Raw genomic sequence first — 8,893 nt, 5'->3', positions numbered from 1 at the left:
TAGGCTTCTTACCCTTGTCCTTCCCGTTGTTCTTCAGTTTAGGGCAATTGTCCTTGACGTGCCCTTCTTCATCGCAATGGTAGCAGCGGATGGTTCTTTTCTTTCTTCCCTGCGGATGGTTAGATTTCCTAGATTTACAAATATTTTTAAATCGTCTTACCATCATTACCATTTCCTCGTCGTCGAGAGAAGATTCTGACTCAGGTTCGTCTCTCGAAGTTTTAAGGGCGACATTATTCTTGGGCTCCTTCAGACCTGCACATCTTGACTCATGCACTTCAAAAGTTGAAAAGAATTCATCTAATGAAATTTTTCTAGATTTTTGAAATGTAAAGGCATCTACTAGTGATGCCCATTTTGAGTTTCTAGGAAAGGAATTTAGGGCATACCTTAGCGAATCTCGGTTACTTACCTCTTCTCCGAGATTCGTAAGTCAGTGATGAGATCCTGAATCCTCGAGTGGAGATGTGCAATTGTTTCACCTTCTTCAAATCGGAGGTTTGTAAGCTGGTTACGAAGTAAATCCCGTCTTGCAAGTTTGGCTTCGGATGTTCCTTTGTGTAACTCAAGGAATTTATCCCAAAGCTCCTTTGCCGAGTTGTAGGTACCGACTCGATAGACTTCTTGTGTTGGAAGTACACTTAGCAGATGAAATTCTGCTTTCTTGTTTGCCACGTGGTCACCTGCTCCTTCTTTGACCATTGATTTCTTGCTTTGCCCTCCGGTGCTTCATAGCCAAATTCCATTGTTAGTAATAAATCATAATCTGTTTCAAGAAATACCTCCATTCGCTTTTTCCATAGCGAAGTCCCCTTGAATTTTGTGCGTGGATGTTGGATCCGCCATCTTGTTGCTTCGTTCGGTGGTTAGTCCTCTGCGCCTCGGCTCCGATACCACTTGTAAGACCGATGCGGCTAGAAGGGGGTTGAATAGCCCGAGTAAAACACAACCCTTTCTGGACAATTAAGCTAACACTTGAATAAAAATAGATTAATCAGAAAATAAAGCATAAAAGCGAGGCACCGGATTTTTACAACCGGGAGGTTGTTAATCAAGGAAGATTGTTGCACTAAAAACTCCTTCAGGAGAAGCCAGCAGTGTAGGCACAAAAAGAAAGAAGCTAATCAAAGCAATGGAAGCACACAAGTGTTGTTACAATTTATGAATGATGAGCTTGGACCAAGGCTATATTTATAGCCTTGGTGAAGCGCTGAAAGGTTCCGGGCCTACAGGGGATAAATTTTATCCCCACGCGTTGAATCGAGATAATCCTCGATCTGGTCAAAGTTACTGTTCCGGGCGCCGGGAGCCGGGCGCCCCGGACTGGTCAGGGCGCCCGGACCCTGATGCAACATAGTTGACTTTTCATCCGGGTCCTCTGCTCCGGATCCGCTTGCTTGGGTGATCTCGCCTGGAAAAGGGCTCACCCGAACCCAACTTCCGGTCTTCTCGAGCGTGCTTCCCTCCGGCTTCTCGTCCCTCGGAATTGCCGCGTGTTTCCTTCTCGTCCGCCAGCGTACTCATCCGCAGTCTTCGTCCCTCGGTCGTCGACCTTCTCGCTAGCTGCGTCTCTTGCTTCCCGAGCAATCTTCCGCTCCGGCTTTCGTCCCTCGGAACCACCGCGCGCTTCCTTCTCGTCCGCCGGTGTACTCTTCCGCAGCGCCTCGTCCCTCGGACGCACAGCGTGCCGTCCTTCTCGCTAGCTGCATCTTCCACTCGAGTACCTGTGTTCCTAAGCTTCTGTACACTTAGACACAAGGTTAAATACACAGGACCTAACTTAACTTGTTGATCACACCAAAACAACCTTGGGGTTCCAACAGATGAGACCCCGGAAAACCGGCTAATAAAAACTCCTTCTGGGTGGAGAAAACCTCGCCACAATCTCTCTTGCAACAGCAAGATCGGAGTACAAGAAATACAGCAAGAAGCCAAGAACAATATGAATGTAAAAACACTAGTTTGCTTGCCTTCTTGTCGACTGTTGATGAAGCAACAACTTCACGGATGCCAACCACAGCACAGCAGCAACTGTTCAGTTGGAAACTCAGCCGAGGGAAGCTCACACAAAGCTTCAGGGATGAAGAGCTCAGCAAAGCTCAGATCGCAAGGAGGAAGAGTCAAGAAGCAGTCCCAACAGTAGAGGCCCTCCACCTTATATCAACCTGCGAAGAAGACAAAGAAGAAATCTAGCCGTTGTGACTCAACGGCTAGACCTGGACCGATCAGGCTCCACCCTGATCGGTCCAGGGTGGATCTGATCGGTCAGGGGACCGATCAGGCCCTACGCTGATCGGTCCCCAGACCGATCCCAACTCTCACAGAGAGTTGGTTGCGATCCCTGATCGGTCTGTGGACCGATCAGCCTTCTTACTGATCGGTCACCAGACCGATCAGATAACTCACAGAAGGTTTCTGTGTGGTTACTGATCGGTCCACAGACCGATCAGATAACCCAGTGTTTCACTGGATCGGTCAGCAGACCGATCCAATTACCCAGCCTTAAACCTAAAGCCTTCCCGATCTAGAGAACGAGCTACCGAGCTCTCTCTGACCTAGTCCGGAGAACGAGCTACCGAGCCCTCTCCGACTTCCACGTCCGGTCCAGAGAACGAGCTAGGCCCTCTCGACCTAGTCCGGAGGCGAGCTGCAGACCCTCTCGACCTAGTCCGGAGGCGAGCTACCGAGCCCTCTCCATTTCGTCTTGTCCGGAGAGCAGCCGAGCCCTCTCGGCCTAGTCAGGAGGCAGCTACCAAGCCCTCTCCGTCCAGTCCAGAGAACGAGCTACCGAGCCCTCTCTGACCTAGTCCGGAGAACGAGCTACCGAGCCCTCTCCGACTCCATCCAGTTCAGAGAAGGTGCTACCGAGCCCTCTCCGACCTCCCATGCCAAGCTTCCATACTTGGACTTTTCCCCGTGCCAAGCTCCCTGCTTGGACTTTTCCCGTGCCAAGCTCCCTGCTTGGACTTTTCCGTGCCAAGTCTCCATACTTGGACTTTTCCCGTGCCAAGCTCCCTGCTTGGACTGTTCCCGTGCCAAACTCCCTGCTTGGACTTTTCCGTGCCAAGTCTCCATACTTGGACTTTTCCCGTGCCAAGCTCCCTGCTTGGACTTTTCCGTGCCAAGTCTCCATACTTGGACTTTTCCCGAATCAGGTCAACTCAAGTCGGGTCAACCAGATCAATCTTGACCAAAGGTTGCACCCACAATCCCCCAAGTTCCTATTCTTGTCAAACATCAAAATACAACTTCTCTATCCTTGTCAAACATCAAAATATACCTCGAGTCAGGTCAACTCGAGTCGGGTCACCCAGGTCAACCTTAACCTAAGGTTGCACCAACACATTGTACGATCTACTTCTTTCCGAAGAATTTCGGAAAGAAGAGTGATCCTGTGATAAGGACGGGGGACCCTCATCGGCGGGGGGTCAACGGCACGTGGAGGTCAAAGGTCAAGATAGTCAACCTGGAGACCGGCTGACCGGACGGAGCAGGCCTACCGACAGGGCCCCATAGGCCGACCAGCCGTGAATCCTCCGAACCGAATGAAAGACAACCCGACTAGGGGTCGGGTTTTCGATGCTCAAGGTAAAAAGGTTTCAAGGGTCGAGCGATCTGTCCGTTCGGCCAGTGCACAAGGCAGCACAGGCAGGAGCAGTCTCATCCGAGCATATGACCGATGCAGAAGTAATAGGCCTGCCGAGCGGCCGATCCGCTCGGCCCCGGAACAGACAAGGAACGCAAGAGGACAAAGGAGACATGGGATAACATCATCCTCGAGACACCTACCGCCGACAAGCAGTAGAGTTGACGGCCGAGCCGTACACAGAATCATACGGTGGAAGCTTCCACCATCACATCCGGGATATGCTCGGACGATTACGGAATGGCGCCAGAGGTACTTTTCTGACACAAGTTTGTTAAGGTATGTTTGGGGAAGCGTGCACACATCGGGAAACGTGCTCGCGCTTCCCCGGGGTCCTATATAAAGACCCCAGACGTCGACGAAGGTATGCACACATCTCTACTGTAGCCTCGTTATTCTGTCTCTCTCGTTGTTTGACTTGAGCGTCGGAGGGCCGTCGCCGGGAAACCCCTCCCGGCTCGGCTTCCTTGCAGGTTCGTTGGAGGGCTACACCACCAGTCGGAGACAGCGGAGCGTGCCACATCCCAAGCGTCTGTCGACTTAGCGCTCGGACAAGATCAAAGAGTTATAGTGATTTGCTCACCAGTGCGGTCAAGGACCGCGAGCCTTCGAGTAGGAGTCGAGCTAGGTTCCGAACGAAGTAAACAATCTGTCTCTTTTTACTTTCCGCTGTGCACGACTTTGATATAAAAGAAAAGATTAGTTTTAAAAAGTGCGATATTCACCCCCTCCCTCTATCGCCCCAAACGATCTATCAGGCAGTTGGTGGCTGCTCAGCGGTCGCCATTCGGTTAGCATCGAGGGTTCAGTTGGTGTCGCCTTCCTTCTGGCTGTCTGGGCCTCCTCCACATATATATTCTCATTAGCCTTCTTGAGCATATGGTTGTACTCACGGGGCGGCTTCCTGATAGGCGACCATAAGAAGTCTCCTTCAACGAACCCCTGGGTGAAAGTATTCATCATGGTCTCAGATGAGACCGCAGGGATATCCATAGCTACCTGATTAAATCGTTGGATGGACACCCGGAGAGCTTCTCTCGGTCCTTGCTTCAAAGAGAATAAGTTGACGCTCATCTTCTAGAAGTGCCGGCTGCTCGTAAAATGATGTAGGAAGGCCTTTCGGAAATCTTTGAAGCTTTGTATCGATCCGTCCAGTAATCTCCTGAACCATCGTTGTGCCGAGCTAGAGAGCGTGGTAAGGAGACACGAAACTTCACCCCATCTGTGTATTAGTGAAGGGTGGCCGCGTTATTGAACTTGCCTAAATGGTCGTCTGGATCGGTCGACTCATTGTATTCTCCAATAGCCAGTGGAGCATAGTGTCTGGGTAAAGGGTCCTGCAATATTGCTTCGTAGAACTGGCGATTGATCCGCTCGGGGGGCGCGTCAGCTCGCGGTGCTTTGCCTTTCCAGGCATCCTGAATGAGTGCTTCGTCCGAAGAGGATCCTCGATCTTGATTCACTTGCGTGATTTCCGAGGGCGTCTGGAATAGAGCCCGATGGAACGGTATTGACACAGGAGGTGCTTCTCCTTGCGTGCAGGTCGGGCCTCTATTTTGCCCCCAGATGGAGAGTTGCTCAGGCCGGTCCTATTGTGCTGCTCGGCCCCCGGACGCCGATGTTGCTTGCTGTGCCAGCCGAGCGGTTGCCCCTTTTGCTGTTGATGCTCGACTATTTTAGCTGCCCGAGTTTGCACGAGCATATCGAGATCCTCTTGGGTGAGCGTCACGGTATGAAGTCGTCCAGCTTCTTCCATCTTCTTGGCTCGGATACAGGTGCGTTCCCACAGACGGCGCCAAATTTAATCCTGTCCGAGAATTGAGGCGATGGACGCTGGGAGGCGTGGCACTCCTATTGACTCTTGACAAAATCCGAGTTGAGGGGACCTGCAACAACAGCAACGTCAGTGCCGAGGCAGGGTGGGGTTCCCCGATGATGGCCCTCCGACGCTCAAGTCAAACTCCGGCGGTGTATAAGCGAGGAAACGAAGAGAAGTGAAAGTAACAACGTAATAGTCAGTAGAGATCTCATACCTCCGTCGAAGCTTGGGGGCCTTTATATAGGACTCCCGGAGAGCACGTGCACGCTTCTCAAAGCATACTCTGAAAAGACGTGTCAGAAAAGCGTTTCTGACACCATACCTTAAAAGCCCGAGCATATCCTTGACAAGACAGTGGAAGCTTCCGTCTGATGATCCTCTACCTTGTTAGGATCGTTCGTACTCGGCTAGAGAGGAGGGTGTGAATAGCCGCCCCAAATTCTCGCGTTCTTCCTACAGTTAGGGTTAGTCGCAGCGGAAATACAAGGAAGAAACTAAGGAGAAGAAAAACAAACCGATGTAACGAGGTTCGGAGATGAACTCCTACTCCTCGGCGTGTCCGTAAGGTGGACGAAGCCTACCAATCCGTCGGTGGATGAGTCCCCGGAGAACCGGCTAAATATGAGCTCCTTATGGGTGGAGAAACCTCGCCACAACTACTTCTTGCAACAGCAAGATAAGGAGTACAAATACAAGAGAAGCAAGAAGCAAATACACAGCAAAAGTAAGCAACCCTTGCCTTCTTGTCGACTGTTGAAGAAGCAACAGCTTCTCAGACGCCAACCACAGTCCCAGCCGAAAGAAGAAGCTCACGCGAAGCTTGCGAAGAAGAGCTCAACAAAGCTCAAGCACCACAGCACTTAGCAGAAGAGAAGAGGAAGAAGCCGTAGCACGGAAGATGCCCTCGTCTCCTTTATACTGCGAAGAAGACTGCGAAGAAACTAGCCGTTGCGTTGCACGGCTAGAACCCTGATCGATGCGTGGACCGATCAGGCCGATCGGTCCCCGACCGATCGATCGAAACATTCGCGTACTACGATCGATGCGTGGGACCGATCGAGCACCTGGATCGGTCCACGATCGACTCTTAACTTTGAAGCTCTTCCTTCCGCGACATCGTCTCCGATCGGAAGCTCTGATCGGTCCACGCCGATCAGGCGTTTCTCAGCGACTCGATCACCTTCGATTGGTGCGACCGATCGATACCGATCGATAACACCGATCGGTCACGGAACCGATCAGATAACTAGTGACTTGGTTTTGCCCAAACCAAGTCCCAAGCCTTCCAACCAACATTCGGTCAACCTCGACTGTTGGTACTTCATTCCTAGCATCCGGTCACTCCCTTGACTGCTAGAATTCCCAATGTCCGGTCAATCCTTTGACCTACTTGGACTTTCCTCAACACCGGATGTCCGATCATCCCCGATCCATCCGGATTTTCCTGGCCTGGCTTCACTCACCCGTCTTTCGCTTACTCAGGATTTCCACACTGCCTAACATCCCAGTTAGGACTTTCTCACTGCCTGGCTTCACTCATCAGGACTTTCCAACTGCCTAACATCCCAGTTAGGACTTTCCCACTGCCTGGCTTCACTCACCAGGACTTTCCACACTGCCTAACATCCCAGTTAGGACTTTCCCACTGCCTGGCTTCACTCACCAGGACTTTCCACCTGCCTAACATCCCAGTTAGGACTTTCCCTCGTGCCAAGCTCCCTGCTTGGACTTCTCTGTGCCAAGTCTCCATACTTGGACTTTTCCAGTGCCAAGTCTCCATACTTGGACTTTTCCCGTGCCAAGTCTCCATACTTGGACTTTTCCCGTATCAGGTCAACCAGGTCAAACTTGACCTACGGTTGCACCAATAATCTCCCAAACATCTATTCTTGTCCCATATCAAGAATACAACTCTTCCACGAGTGTTAAACATCAAAATACAACTCAACTAGGTCAACCTTGACCTAAGGTTGCACCAACAATCTTCCTAAGTCAAACATCAAAATACAACTCGAGTCAGGTCAACTCGAGTCAGATCAACCAGGTCAACCTTGACCTAAGGTTGCACCAACATACCTGACCATGTTGTCAACCATGCCGTCTGTCGGTGGCACTGGTTCCCAGAAGGATATCATCATCTACTTCCTTTGTCTGCTTCTGTGCTGAGCAGGGGAGCCACTCGGTCGATCCTCGTCCATTCGGACGGCTATCCCTCCTGGGGCCGAGCGGGAGAGCCGCTCGCCCTGCCCTCAGTCATCCGGGCAACTTTGCCCTTGGGCCGAGCAGGAGAGTCGCTCAGTCATCCTTCCACTGTCCGCTCGGTTGTGACTCCCCTATGTTAGTTTTGAGATTTCAGGTAAGTCCGAGCGGATTGGTCGCTCGACATTTGGATTTGTTGATACTTGATCTTCTGAGCGTCGGAAGCTCGGTCTGGAGCCGAGCTGTATTGATGTCCGGTCGGGTTCTATTACTTCTGATCGAATGATGACGATCGGTGTGTTGACCGTCTTAACTTTGACCACCTTCGTGTCATTGACCCTTCTGCTGAGCGGGCCCGACCTTACCACCGGATCAGGCTTATTTATGTTGGTTGCTACTCGGAAAACCTAATGGTTCCATTGTACAAAAATTTTGTACAAAGGTCTGAACCTTTCCTAGCTACCATGTGTTCTTTTAAATTAAACTTGGATCGCCTGCGGAACTTAACACGTTTGATCCAAAGTTTAATTTACTTGTTCTTTTAAGTTTAGACTTGGATCTCCTGCAGAACTTAACACGTTCGATCCAAATATTTCTATAATTTTAATTTTTCAACATGTGAATAATTTATAAAGAAGAAAAATAAAATATCTTTCCAATCTACAAATAAGGAAAGAAATTTGATCTCTTTTTTTAATCTTTTGTAAAACCTTATAAAAGAGATATTTTAATTTTTAATCTCTCCAATAAATTATATCTTTCACATAAGAAAATTTTAAAATTAAAATTCTTTTTTAATTAAATAGGGTCGGCCACCTAAGCTTGGGTTCAAGCTGGGGCCGGCCACCCATGAACCAATGGTTTGGCTAGCCCTAGCTTGATCCACAAGCTAGCTTGGCCGGCCCCTACACCATGGGTATGAAGGTGGGTATAGGTGGGTATAGTACTCTATAAATAAGAGGCTACGATAGAGACCGAGAGGAGAAATTGGTTTTGGTCTCCTGATAAAATTAAGCATCCCGTGTTCGCCCCGAACACACAACTTAATTTTATCAATAATAGTTCATTCTACTAGAGAACTATTATTGAACTACCGCACCAATCCCAAATTACATTTTTGGGCTCCTTCTTATTATGAGTGTGTTAGTCTCCCTGTGTTTAAGATGTCGAATGTCCACTAATTAAGTGAGTTACTGACAACTCATTTAATTAATATCTTAGTCCAAGAA

Source organism: Zingiber officinale, chromosome 1B (assembly GCF_018446385.1).
Source record: "Zingiber officinale cultivar Zhangliang chromosome 1B, Zo_v1.1, whole genome shotgun sequence".
Taxonomy (NCBI): Eukaryota; Viridiplantae; Streptophyta; class Magnoliopsida; order Zingiberales; family Zingiberaceae; genus Zingiber; species Zingiber officinale.
Note: the sequence above shows the minus strand (reverse complement) of the source record.